Below are 12657 nucleotides of genomic sequence, written 5' to 3' on the forward strand. Positions count from 1 at the left end.
CTTTGCCTCGTTTGGAAGCTCCTATGCAGAATTGTATCAGTAACAATTAGGCAAGGTCAGTGCAGGGAGACTCCCCTGTTCTGCAGTACACAGGGCAGCCAAGACATACTTGCCTACTTTTGAAAACTAGTTTCAGGGAGCTTATAGTTGGTAGTAGAATTTTGCACAGCGCCCCATTGAGGGGGCATGTCATGCTCCACCTAAGGGGCGTGTCTAGTTCCATATATGGAGAGATTGTGAAAAGAGATTGTGAACGTGGCACCTAGAAGTGTGGGTGTGCACTGCTAGATCTAAGAGGAATCTTTTAAAATGACTATAGATCCAAATGTAGATGAGCCCCAAAGCAGTTAGTAAGAGCTACTATACTTGGTAAAGTGCTGGGAAATGGTGCTGATGATTCAGTGTAAATGTATCTGTCTCTTTTTTCCCAATATATATATAACAGTGTAATGTGAGCTAGGAGAAATGAGGGAGATTGCTAGACTAATGAGGGAGAGAGGGAGATTGCAGAATGCAGGAGGGTAGGCAACTATGAGCCAAAAGGTATGCCGGGCCCCGGGAAAATTTTGGGGCGTGGCCTGATTGTGGGAGGCGTGGCCACCTTGTGCAATTAGGCCACACCCCAAAAACGATGAGGGGAGTGAAGCACACTTTAAAGTTGAGGGAGGAGAGTTATTGTCGCCAACCCCCTCAGCATCTGCAGCAGTACACACCTACAGCATGTGCTGTGCTGGCAGCAGACTCAGCATGAGCTCTCACACTGTCAGCACAGCACATACTGTAGGCAGGGCCGGCGCCACCACTAGGCAGGACTAGGCATTTGCCTAGGGCGCCGGCCACTGGAGGGCGGTACTGAGCCGCCAAGGTACCATAGAGAGGTACCAGAAAGCAGGGAGCGGGGAGCAGGTAAGACTGTCATCCTCCCTCTCCCCTCCCCGACCCCCATCCCGCCCGTTAATCAATGCTGCCCGCTCCCTGCTTGGGGGATTTCAGCGCGGCAGTATCGCCCGCACCTCCTCCCCCCCCCCCCCGTGCCGCATCACAGTATTATAGCAACCCCCCACCCCCGTGCCGCATCGTGGGTGGCGGGCAGTGCGGGGGGGCTTTGCCTGGGGCGGGCGGGGGGCTTGTAGGTGTGTGCTGCCCGGGAGGGACAGAGTGGGAAGGGGGAGTCGGGCCAGCCAGGGCCCCCGCCGGACCCCTCCAGCAAGCCCGGGCCCGGGTAATTAGTACCTGCTACACCCCCCAATTGGCAGCCCTGGCAGGACACACAATGAGCATTCCATTCATGGTTTGTACAATGCGGTCTATGTATTGTCGCTGACTATTTGGCTGCTCATCATGGCTGAAAATGGGGCAGGGTTGCCTACCTTCCCAGCCCTTGGAAAGGTGGGCAACCCTCCCGGATACCGGTAGCACCCCCACATCTTTCCCTTATGTGGAGGAAGTAGGGATGGCCATCGATCATCGATGATTCAAAATCATCGATGGTTCATGGCCGATGTCGAATACTTCTGTCATCGATGGGGGAGAACCAGATGGTTTCCCTCCATCGATGGAATAGTAAAACAGTGTTTTGCTTTTTTTTTTCCCAAAGTGCCGGGACACGGAGCAAGTGTGTCGTCCCCCCCCCCCCCCCCCGTGTTTTGATTGTCCCGCAGGCCAATCAATCAAACATAATGGATGACCATCGATAAATAATATCGATGGTCATCCATTGCATAGTTAAGCACTATCGATGGCCAGTTGCAGAATTGCCATCGATGGCAACCGTCGATGGCAATGGCAACGATGGCAGTCCCTAGGAGGAAGCATGACTAAAGATGCAAATCACATCATTTAGCCCCAACCCCTACTCCTCAAAGACCCATGGATTGAGTTTGAAGAAACTCAGGGAGCCCGAGGTGTGCTCCCACCACCAGTGCTGTGACTAAACACGTGTAGGGGGTCGTGCGTTTGAATGGACCCTCTCTCAAAGGAGAAGGGCCCCGTTACTCCCCTAAACCCTCTCAGCCATAAGGCCGAAGAGGGTAAAAAAGGGATCGGTGGGTCCTCTTCGCCAGAGCTTAGAGAGACCCGCTTTCCTCAACCCTCGGAAGGGTCAGGACGGTGGGTCCTCCGCACCCGAGGTTTGGAGAGATTTGCATTAGGCTTCCCTCCACCTTGCGGCTCGGGGTCGCCCTCGAGGGGACCGAAGCTCTCCCCAAAAGGATGAGAGCTTCGGTACATTGGGGAGTGAATGATCCATAAGGGTCAAACACACAACCCAAAAAAACAAGTGACACACTACAGAAAACGTGAAAAGTGCACGAACGTCAGAAGAAGAGAAATAAATAATAAAGAGGACCCCAGCCAGAAGGCCGGGGTGGGGGTGGGGGTGGGAAAATTTGTCCTACCGCATCCAAAAGGACGAGGTAAGGACGTGCAGCCTAACCTAGAGGGGAATTGCGCAATGCTAGTGCTTATTAGTGCATGGTGATTTTTGGGATCACCCGTGCAGGTTCGACACCCCCGAGTTTCCCCGGATGCACAGTGCAGCCTCGGACTCCAGGCAGCCGGCCAGTCAGCGTCCAACCAAGTGTTTCTCTGCTCCCATCATAGGGCACTTTCCAACCCCTAGCATGGGAATGGGTACTCCACTGGGCTTTTCAAAATACTCCCTTAGGGGCTGAGGCCCCCACGGAAGAGCAATCTACCCAGTCTCAGTGTTTCGCCGATCCCAAGGTTAATGTACTCAGCCAGACTTTTCACCACTCCCAGGCATGAGGGGTCCCAAAACCTCCGCCCATCAGAGCAGCTACTCAGTCCAGCCTTTCTCTATTCTCTGCCAGGGGTCAGTCCATACCCACTGATAAGAACAGATACTACACTTGATCTTAGCCAAAAGGCCGAGAAGGTCGGCACATGTCTGCTCAAAAAAACAGTAAAAAAAACTTCCGACCTGTCGACATAAACCATGTTGCCTAACGCTATGTCGACCTAAACCCATGTCGACACTGTCATATGTCGACCTAGACACCTGTCGACGTTCACCTATGTCGACCTAGACACCTGTCGACCTAAGTGTGGTCGATAATTCGACCGTGTCCCGACAGTTTAGTAATCAGAATATTCCTTAACGTTACTGTTTTAGTTCTGATTTTCTTTCAATGTTGCTTTTAGCATAAACCCGGATTAGATACATTTATATCCAGCCAAAATTCTGAGCTTGGTAAGTTTTGCTAGTATAAATGTAACATTTGCAATCTCAAATGATGTCTTGGCTAAGTGCCCAGTTCAAACTGGGAATCTGACCACAGACCTGACTCCTATTTCTGATCTTTTTCTCTATATTGAGATACTCAAGATATTCAATGTTTTTACATATCGATGGTCATCCATTTTCTTTGATTGATTGGCCTGGCTATGCTCCGTGTCCCGGCCCCTTGAGAAAAAAGCAAAAATGAAATTATTCGTTTAAGCTTGACATCGATGGTGGGAAACCATCTGGTTCTCCCCCATCAATGGCAAAACTATTCGACATCGGCCTTAAACCATCCATGATTTCTATTTATCAATGGTGGATGGCCATCCTTACTGTTAAGATGGACATCAGCCATTGAACAAACACTTGTAGACCCTAATGGGCCACTCTCTCCTTTTGGGGGAGGGACAGAAACCCCATTCCCTAGCATGGAACTTTGCCCAACGCAGTGTCCTGTGGCAGAGGGAAGACTCTCCTGTCCCCCCTGCACATTCCCAAATGTCATACATTGTGAGGAGACATGATGAGGGGCAGTGGTGTAACTATAGCACCGCAGTCCCCGCGGTCGCGCGGGGGGGGGGGGTGTGCATGTGGGGGCGCCGGGGGGGCTGCAGTGTTATAGTAATGCCCCCGCCCCCGCCCCCCATCCCCCGTAGGCTTACCTGTCTGCACGTCCCGGCTCCCCTCCTGGCTTCAACCAATTCTATGGAGACGGACCACGATAAAATGGCCGCCCCATAAAGCAGACAGTTCTCTGAAACTGTCTGCGGTATGGGGGTGGCCATTTTATCGTGGTCCGACTGCATAGAATTATTAATTGAAGCCAGGAGGGGAGCCAGGACGCGCAGACAGGTAAGCCTGCAGCGATAAGGGGGGGGGGGGCAGGGGGGGGGCACCATGCACCGGGGGTGGGGAGGGGGATGGGGAGGCCGGAGGGGAGGGGGGAGGCGCCCCCCATTAATGGCGGGGGGCATCCCAAACCAAGCTACGCCACTGATGAGGGGACATATATGCAGGAGGCGTGTATATGAGGACCTACATGCACAGTATCTCCCTCCACTTTATCCCTCTCCCTGGCTTAGTACATCTCTCGCTGATTGTGTGAAAGAGTTTTTCTGTCTTTAGCCAAACTGAATATATTGAATTGTTTATAGATTTGAGATTACCCCAGTCCATGCCGGTATCACCAGCACAGATAGTGTAGAGGGTAACATTACCGCCCCACAGCACAGAGGTCATGGGTTCAATTCCCACCATGGCCCTAACTGTGGAGTTTGCATATTCTCCCCATGCCTGTGTGGGTTTCCTCTGGGTACTCAGTTTGCCTCCCACAATCCAAAAAAATAATACACTGGTGCTGTAGGTTACTTTCTAAAAGATATCAGTGTATGCATGTTCAATTTTCTTTTCTAATAAAAAATTAGATCTGTGATCTGTAGTGTACCGATTCGCACAGAGGACCGAAGTTTTGTGTCTGCGCATGTGCAGGTGCGTTTCTGCGCATTTTGCAGAAGTAGTGTGCGTGCACCCATGACAAAGTTTCGGTTCGCCGGATGCATGCACCCTACATGGCGTGCGGGTGGGGCGGAGAACGGCGGGGGGCGCCGGCAGGCCCATTACCATATGGGAACACCCAGCGTTCCCATGGTATTGATGCTGTGACGCGGATGGGGAGGGGAGGCAGCTGACATCACCGGATGCCAGCTGCCCGCCCATATCCGTCCCAGCATACATGCATATGGAAGTGACTTGAAAGTCACTTTTATATGCGTGTTCCTTCCACATCTTTCGATGGTCGGTGACCATCGAAAGATGTGGGTGTTCCCCACAGCATGTTCGTGAATGTTTATGCTAAACATCCATTTGCAGCCTGTCCAGGGGTATCTGCGCTGTGAGGGGGGGTTGGGCAGCCGGTCATTCACCGGGTGAGGTTTGGTGGACTCGATTCAACCAGAATAACCCCCATAGAGTGTAAGCTCCACTGAGACAGGGACTAATGTGACTGACCAAATACTCTCTGTACTGCACTGTGGCATATGAGTGCTGTATAAAATAACTGATAATTCTCCCGCTGGTATAGCCCTAAATAATATGGAAATGAGAGTGATTAATAATACATTAATTCTGAGCGCTCACCGCAGTTGGATCATAGTACCAAGGGGGTGTTTCTGGTTGGCTCGCACCCCTGCAAATCTGCACCCACCAGTCGAATGAATTTCTCCTGCCTTCGCAAAAAGAAGGGCCACCCGCCCGCATACCCACGGGAAAGCACAGCGTTTTCATGGGGAAACGCTTGGAGCCCCATTCCTTCCGCTGTCCGCCCCTGGACCTTCCTTTCGGAGAAGAACAGCCCAGCGAATGTGTAACTCCCTGTGGTCGTTCGTTGCCGGGGTCTGCCCATGCGCATACCCCCAAACAATGGAATGGGACGAAATTTGCCCCGTTACGAATTTTTCAGAATTAGGCCCATTGGAAATAGGCACTTTGGACTCACATCACAGAAACAAACAGAATCAGGCAAATGCCAGAAAGGCAAATGGCAGGATGGGCCGGTCTGGGCGCACAGAGTGCCAGGGGCTGACCCAGCAGCTCCGCCATTGGGCTCCCAGTGGACCGACAGCTTTGTTAACGACCCATTGGGGCAGTCGTTTTATTTCTAAGTTGGATCGATGACAATGAAAACAATTCCATCCATTACAACCATTACATCAGCGTTTTCTATAGACTTTCTGCCTTGTATAATCTATGTATGATTCACTCAGTCATTTTCTTATAATGTTCATGAAATAGGAAAAGTGTTTTCACTGGCCCCACTTACACCTTGGCAAATAAATGTTAACGCGGATATAATTTAGGAAAAATGTCTGTAATTTTCGCTTCTGCTGCAGCCTGCAAAGACTTCATTAGGGGCTGGCTGTAAGCAGGGAAATTACCCCAGAACAGTACAGTAATTGCGTGATAATATCCAGTATTTTAAGGTCAGGCTCTGAACGCCCCAATGTTGGTTCACTTGTTACAGCGGAGTATATGGCAGACATACTCGCCAGCTACTTTTATGTCCGCACTGGGTGCTCCTAGTGGGTCTCACATCCACACAGCTGCATCCCCACCCTGCAGAAAATTGTGTGTCGCACAGTGGAAACGCGGCAAGTGGGCATCTCCGTCATTGCACATTCTGACATGTGCATCAGGGAAGGGAGTTTGCAGCGGCGTAAGCATAATGTCCCAGATGCAACTGCTGCAAAAGATGCAAGGACGCCCGCAACCAGGGCTGGATTAAGGGGGAGCTCAGGGGGTCAGTACCCCTGGCCCCCCCTCTATCTAGGGCCCCATAGTCAGCATGAATTTTTTTTTAAAATACATTTTTTTTTTTTTAGCTAAAGGTTTTGTGCATGGCAGTAGGGTAGTGCTGCAGCTTCACTTATCTGCCAATGTGACCATGATTAATGGTGCTCAGCACACTGTCTGCACAAGTGTGCAGGGCATTACTGGGAGTTGACCCATGAGACTTTGCGCAAGAGTCTAGAGGCTGAGAAGCTTGTGCTGAGCTCTGATTGACCGAGCTCATCACATGCTTCTCATGCCCATGGAAGACAGCAGCAGCAGCCTCATAATGGGAGGGTTTTTAATCAGAGGCAACACTCTATTACAGAGTAATGTACAGAGGGTCAAATACAGGCTTTTCATGTGGTATATCTATATATATATATATAGAATTTTGTAGGGGGGATCCGGCTCTACCTGTATCTGTGTTGCTGCGCCGGGTGCCCGCTCCAATACTAGAAATAGAAGACAAGGGGGGGAAATGCAGCACTCCAGGCATCTTGGCAAAAAAACACACTTTTAGGCCTATCCTTACGTATATATATATATATACAACACAAATGGGTCCAGAAGGTTATTTATATATATATATATATATATATATATATAAATAAATCCCCTACCCTGCAGTTACCCATTGAGCAAGTTTATATTGCCTTTACTCTGTGTTTTGACAGTGTAATATTCTCCCGTGCAGGTTGCGGGCAGTAATGACAAGTGGACCGGGCCACCGAGGGGGAGGGGGGGGGGGGGTTGAACTAATTACCCAGGCGTGTGCTGCTGCTGAGGGGGGGCGGCAACAATAACACTCCCTCGAAGGCTTAATCCGCCCCTGTCTGCATCAGCATCTGTCCCAGTGTCAGTTATAGGTACTGTTTTATCTTTCATTAGAATTATTATTTTCTAAAAATTTAAACCAGGACACACTTGTGGGCGTGGCCTTATTCACGAGGCGTGGCCTTATTCACGAGGCGTGGTCATCGTCACGAGATGTGGACGTGTCCCCTCTTTAAAAATTTTGAAAAACTCCAGGACTCCTTTGCAAGCTCTCAAGATGTTGCTTGTGCAGCCGGTGTGACTTGCAGGCTCCGGCCCGATGAGCACCGGACTGCGCATCGCATCGGACCGGCTGTCATTCATTGATCGCCACAATCGGAGGAAAAGAGCCTAATTTGTGTCTGAATTGCCCAGTGTATGGGGCCTTAAGTTTATGAGAAACTTTCCAAGTTATAATATTCTAATATGAAGATCTGTAATTGGTAAGCAGTTTCCCACCCTCCAGCTGGGGGAACATGAATTCAGGGGTCCCCAAACCGCAGATGGCATCCGATTTACAAGAATTTTTCTTGAAATAGCTGGATTGAGTCTTGTTTATAATTTGTTCCATCTTCTATCTCCAAACAAATTGAAACCAGTGCAGACTTCCATGGCAGCGGCTGGGGGGAGCGTTTGTAGAACTCTCTGTAGCGGTTTTAAGCAGAATCCCGCGCCGCCGTCAGTCTTCACATCTTCCTGCAACACAGAGTTTCCAGAATCCACAAAAGCCATCATGTGCGTTCTAGGAATCCAGCAGCCGCGCCATCGGTGTCAGCAGTAACACACGCGCTGCAGCAACTTACAGGATAATGCTAATTAAAACTAAGAGTCTTAGCAAATTTCTATAACAGACTTTATATACTGCACCGTGGTTATGTTTTTTACAACCAGCATGGAATGATGTGGGCTCTGCGGCATGGCACTGTATCCTGCAGCAAAAACGTAGACCTTCCAGCTCACGGTGACATGATCACGCAGATATATCACTGCAAATTCATGTTGTGAATCTCTCACTCCTCCACATACCAAAGTGGCCCTATTGTACTGGGATCTGGTGACTGTGGCAGCCATGGTAACCAACACTTTCTTCATAATATGGAGAATATTAAATATATGGTAATATATATATATATATATATATATAGTAAACTCAACAGGACATCCATGGGGAACAGGAACAGGGCTGGGCGTGGCCAAATCTGGGAGGCGCGTCCATGCCCCACCTAATACAATATGTGCATGCTGCAAAGGTAGGCACTTGTTCCCCTAAGCATCTGCGCCTGCGCCCCCATAAGAACCCACCAATAGCAGTGGGCCCTGATAATCTGTGTCCCCCCCCCCCCCCCCCCTGAAAATCTCGGACATAAAACTGACCTATAACTGAAAACATGCAGCTGAAATTGTTCTGAGGACTAATTGCTGCTAAAAAAAACTCCAAAAGTTCAGTCGCTGTAATGTGCGATCAATATCAGATGCAGGAAGACAGGAGTAAGATCCGGACGCTGCATCATGCCTCAAATCTCTCCAAACATCCTCAGCCTCAAACTTCCAATCCCGTGAAGAACTGTATCAGATGCTTTATACCGGGGATAGATCAATGTAACTCCAAAACCTAAGTGGGCGAATATGCATCAAGGGTCATTTCATTGGGCACCTACTACGCATAACTGCACAAATGTAAAATTCCATGAAAACTGTCATCCAATCGATGTTGCATAAATTGCTGGCATTGGGGTCAATTCAACTAGCCCCGAAGAAGCACGGAAATTGCTATGAGGCTATCCCTGCAAAACAACAACCCATGGCAGCATGCTGCGGGGGGCAAGACCGCCCAGTGACTTCCATGCGAGGCAGACTGTCCATGTTTCATGTTGCAGCAGTTGTGTTTCACTTCACACAGCTGTCATTGGCTCTCCCTCTGATTGGTCCGGTCACGCCTACATGGTCAAGACCGCTCACAGAAAACGCTGATGCAACACCACTGCAATCTCTGAAACTGCAATCACGCGCTATCGCAGTTTTCAGGGCTCGTGCTATTCTATGATTTCCACACTTTGGGGTTGCTGAATCGGGCCCTACGTTTCGCCCTTTGTTTGTGTGCAGTTGTATTATAATAACATAGCAACGGCGTCGCCGAAGGCCACATCAGAATTTCGTAAAAGGGCCGCTAAATGTCATGACCACTGAAACATGCTTCTGCCAATATAAAAGCACCACACCAGGTGATACAACTTGCCGGAGTAATTCCTGATGGTTATAATAAGTCTTGTGCCTGAAATCATCTTAGAAAAACTCAGTAGTAAACTATTGTTGCCATTTGACAGATAGGAGTTGTGGGTAGCTGAGCTCGCGAAGCAACAACTGTAACCATGCAAAGAAATTGCACTTATTGTATCAATAGTTACAGATATTGTTAAGGATCCGTCCAATGGTAGCAACAGTGTTTTTCTGATCCTTTAACAGGCAATTTCAGGCAAAAGTACTATTTTAAGTACCAAGATTTTTGCCCGTAATGTGTTTTTACTTAATGATTTTAATTAGGAGGCATAACTTCAGAATGGAGTTGGTCCTTTGAATCAATTTGAAACAGAAGGCATTGCGCACGCCAACTGTGGCGCTAGATTGTAATCGTTATTTCAGTTATACTGATAGAATGTCTGAGCACATCAGGCTAAAGGTTTTACTTGGGTAAACAATTATTTCTTCAATAAACAGATTATAACTCAACTACCCTCTTTAATGATGCTGTTTTTATTGCTCAGCATGAACCACAACTAAAGGGCTGGAACAGTTTGTATTTCATGTTTAATTGCCAGTGTGTCATACAGTGATTAAAAAGTAAAACGAAAAATGCCGGGCATCTGACTTCCATTAGAGATCGCGCCACAATTATCCTTAGTATAAAACTAATAAGAAGGTATTTAATCAGCCCTGTCCGGAAGCGCACGAAGATCAGCTGCTTTGGTTTACACCTCCTTTCTCTGGAGGCAAAACTGCACCTGGGACGTTATTCTGGTGAGAAACTCCAGACTGGTGACGTCAAGCAAATTGTAATGATGAAATGGCAGCCATTTTGTGGGAGTCATCACTAAGTAACACAGAAGCAGCCATCTTGTGGGATGCAGCAATATTCATGAGAACACTGTGCATTCAAATTGCATTCCCTAGACACTACCAGAGTAAAATGGTAGCAAGGAAAAAAAGCACTTTGTTTTCCCCCAGAACACTGAAGGAGATCAGTAACCAGATTTAAATCTACATGGTAATAGAATTCAGAGGTCTCGGTTACATATATTTGCAAATATACTGTATGTAAAGCCCTAAGCTGATTGTCAAGGCTTGTCTGAGTATTGGGGGTCCCTAGTACTACATACCTCCCAACATTTTCGTTTTACAAATTGGGGCGGTCACGTGGGGTAGCCCCACATGCACTTGAAAAAGGGATGTGGCCTATGTCATAGGGGAGTTTCCTTGTGGGATGCTGCAGGCCACACCCAGACCCTCTAATCCTAGCTCTGCAGCACCATAGAGGGGGGACTCCCACTGCCCCCCACCACCATCACGAAACACGGAACAGTCCCTCGATAAGTGGGACAGTTTGGAGGTATGCTTCTATAGCTAGGTGTAGGGTGTAAAAGCAACCATCTTGTGGGATGCAGCAATATTCATGGGAATGCCGTTCAACTACGGTAAAATTATCTAAGGTGGGAGATGTTGCCCATAATAACCAATCAGATTCTAATTATTACTTCTAGAAGGTGCTAGATAAATTAATCTGATTGGTTGCTTGAGGAAACATCTTATTACATCTATAAAACTCCCGCCTTAGTAAAGTTACCCCTACCAAAGCCATATGGAAGCAGCCATCTTGTTGGATTCCCCAATGTTCTGGAGAATGCCGTGTATCCATTCCATAGACACAAGAGGCATTCCCAACTAACATCGAAGCAGCCATCTTGTTTAATTCACCAATGTTCCAGTGACTGCCGTGTCTCAATTCCATAGACGCAAGAGGCATCCCCGAGTAACAAGGAAGCAGCCATCTTGTTGGATTCACCAATGTTCTGGTGACTGCCGTGTATCCATTCCATAGACGCAAGAGGCATCCCGAGTAACAAGGAAGCAGCCATCTTGTTGGATTCACCAATGTTCTGGTGAATGCCGTGTATCCATTCCATAGACGCAAGAGGCATCCTCGAGTAACAAGGAAGCAGCCATCTTGTTGGATTCACCAATGTTCTGGAGAATGCCGTGTATCCATTCCATAGACGCAAGAGGCATCCCCGAGTAACATGGAAGCAGCCATCTTGTTGGATTCACCAATGTTCTGGTGAATGCCGTGTATCCATTCCATAGACGCAAGAGGCATCTCCGAGTAACAAGGAAGCAGCCATCTTGTTGGATTCACCAATGTTCTGGTGAATGCCGTGTCTCCATTCCATAGACGCAAGAGGCATCCCCGAGTAACATGGAAGCAGCCATCTTGTTAGATTCACCAATAATCATGAGAATGCTGTGTATCCAGATTAAAATCACCAAATAGCAATTTGTGGTAATTTGCAGGCCTGGTAAATCAGGCCCCTTGTTGCTTACCGTGCCATGTTGGTACTTGTAGTGCTGCAAGTGTTCACTAAAAATGGAGCTGCTAATCGTTCCCAAAGCATGAAATAATCCTTGTTGCTGATCATATTGTTCCTGTTAGCGATCCAGTAGAATTGTCTCCATAATCTGCCGTATCTATAAAATACTATGACCTAGATGAGAATCAAACTCTGATCCTGTGAAAATATCTGTCTTCATATCACAAGCGTCGCCATTTTTGCATAGATTCTGTAGATGCGGTGTATTAATAGAATCCAATTGTAAATCAGGTTGCTGCGCAGCGATGTGTTACCGTTTCCCCTATTGGAACTGCTCTGTTGCAAGACCAAAATAATATCACCCTCCCTCAGAGAATATCAATTTTGTTTCCCAGATCATCTTCCACAGTAACTGCAGACAGGGAGATCCTGCAGCAAACCCAAAAATACTGAGGATGCACACCGCCGATTGGCCAATCCTAGTACAAGCCCCTTAATGTAATGTTAAAAAATCTGGTAACTTCCAATGAATTTCCCCCACAATATGATTCCCTTCCTGCCTGACATGACCCTATCTTAACCTGCTCCCTGAGTGCACCGTGCTTATCCCAGCTCAGTCCCCAGCATTGCCCGGGGTGACCGCCAAAGTATGTGACATCCCACTGTGAGCACGTAGAGTCTCCGCAATCTTAT

At 48.2% G+C, this 12657-nt stretch overlaps 1 pseudogene; it reads right to left on the reverse strand.

Moving 5' to 3' along the window:
* Window positions 1-2764: 2764 nt before the first annotated feature.
* LOC146066091 (U2 spliceosomal RNA) lies at window positions 2765-2900 on the reverse strand (annotated as a pseudogene).
* Window positions 2901-12657: the final 9757 nt, after the last annotated feature.

This window comes from Crinia signifera, chromosome 3, assembly GCF_055691185.1.
Source record: "Crinia signifera chromosome 3, ASM5569118v1, whole genome shotgun sequence".
Lineage (NCBI taxonomy): Eukaryota > Metazoa > Chordata > Amphibia > Anura > Myobatrachidae > Crinia > Crinia signifera.